The sequence below is a fragment of the Cicer arietinum genome, chromosome 8 (genome assembly GCF_000331145.2).
Source record: "Cicer arietinum cultivar CDC Frontier isolate Library 1 chromosome 8, Cicar.CDCFrontier_v2.0, whole genome shotgun sequence".
Taxonomy (NCBI): Eukaryota; Viridiplantae; Streptophyta; class Magnoliopsida; order Fabales; family Fabaceae; genus Cicer; species Cicer arietinum.
In genome coordinates this window covers 22,577,746-22,579,675 of record NC_021167.2, presented here as the reverse complement: position 1 = coordinate 22,579,675, position 1,930 = coordinate 22,577,746, and positions in this window count along the sequence as shown.

Sequence of the window (1,930 nt, the reverse complement as noted above, 5' to 3'; positions counted from 1 at the left end):
CTTCTGTTATTTTTAAAATATATTTACAACAACACTTGTATTTAATAAGCGTTGTAAAAGGCGCGCTATAAAATATTATTTTTGGCGTAGTGAAAAATAACTATAACAATTAATATATCTATACCTCAATGATACAAAGATTTTGTGTGATTTTTTTCTTTATTAACTTTATCATGCAGTTAATTTACCATATAATCAAATATTAATTGAATCCTTATTTATTTATATTTTAAATAAAAAAATCAATCTTAATAAATCAAATCTAAAACAATTTTGAATTGAAGATATACTATTAAAAATAAATACAACATACAACATATTAAGTAATAGAATTTTGGTCATAACTTCAAGCATAATATTAACTATAATGAAGAAGCATAATATTAACTATAACGTCCATTCGAAAAAAGTGGATCAAAGGACACCTTTGCATACTGGTAAACTGGTAAACAAGATGCAATTTGTAAAGTATAGCAATCTTTTGTTTAGAAAAACAAGTCTATACTATCTTAAAAAAAATAAAAAAAATTGAATCCGTTAAAAAGAATAGTAGTAATAAGAAGAAATATATTTTTAAAGAATTGCAGCATTTACAAATAGGTAATGAATTATATCAAGATTTACATAGAGTTATTTAGTCACTATAAATAAGTAATTAATTGTGTAAAATAACTAACCATCTTGTAACACTAACGTTGCTAACTTATCAAACACGTAATATATTTTGTTGGCGACCGAATCAACTCTTTTAAATTCATTTTGCTTGCATGTTCTTGTTGGAACTCACTTTTTTGTGATAACTCTTGCATCTATTTTTCTTCTTATATCATGTTGTCAAAATCATTTAGAAAAACATAAGCGGCCTCATCAAAAATATCATTAACAAAGGTTTCATGATCTAATTTTGTAATGTTTTCTTTGAGATGATAATCTTTATAACACTTTGAACAAAGATTCTTGTGTGATGGATAACCATAGAAACCACATCTATTGATACAAAGTGATGAATCCATGTTCTTAGCAAGGTAGATTATATGATAATTTGGAAATTTAGAAAGAGAAAGGTGTATGAAGAAAATATATCTTGAAATTGTTGGATATATTTCAAAAGGATTTGAGATAATATATAAAGAGGATAACTCGTTGACATTAATTAGGAAATTTAGACCTGTCTGAATTCTGTATATGATGATAAGTTAATTCATAATTTTATTATATCTTATTTCTCTTGTTGAAATTTCTATCCTACATATGAGTTGAGAGCATGATAGGATAAAAATAATAATTTACTCAATTACCGTTATAAAATATAAAATTAAAATATAATAAAATATAAATATAAAAATAATTTATAAAATATAATCTAAAATATAAAAATATTAATCTAATCAAATATAAATATAAAAATAATTAATAGAATTTGATCTTAAACTTAAAAATGAAATATTAATAATTAATTTAAAAAATGTTTGTAATTTTATCACAAAGATAGTTTTATCTTTTTATATTATTATTATTAATAAGATATAAAATAGTCAAATAAATCATTTATTGTAAGATGGAGGAAGCAGTATCAATAAAAAGGATTTTTGAAAATAATAATAATAAATATATCTAATAATTTAAAATAAAATATATAATTAAGAGCAAATTTTTTCAACGATAACTTATATTTAGAGAGATAAATAATATAGGCTAAATTACATTTGTGGTCCCTTAACTTAATTTCAGGTAACGTTTTAGTCCTTTATCTTTTTTTTTTCCCGACGTGGTCCTTTATTTTAATTTTAAGTGACAATTTGATATTTTATGTTTTAAAATTTCAACAATGATATCCTTTTTTATACAAAAATTCAAAAAAAATTTCAATCAAAACTCATAAAATTAATTATATTCTTCAATATAATACAAATTTCATCAAATTCGTAAC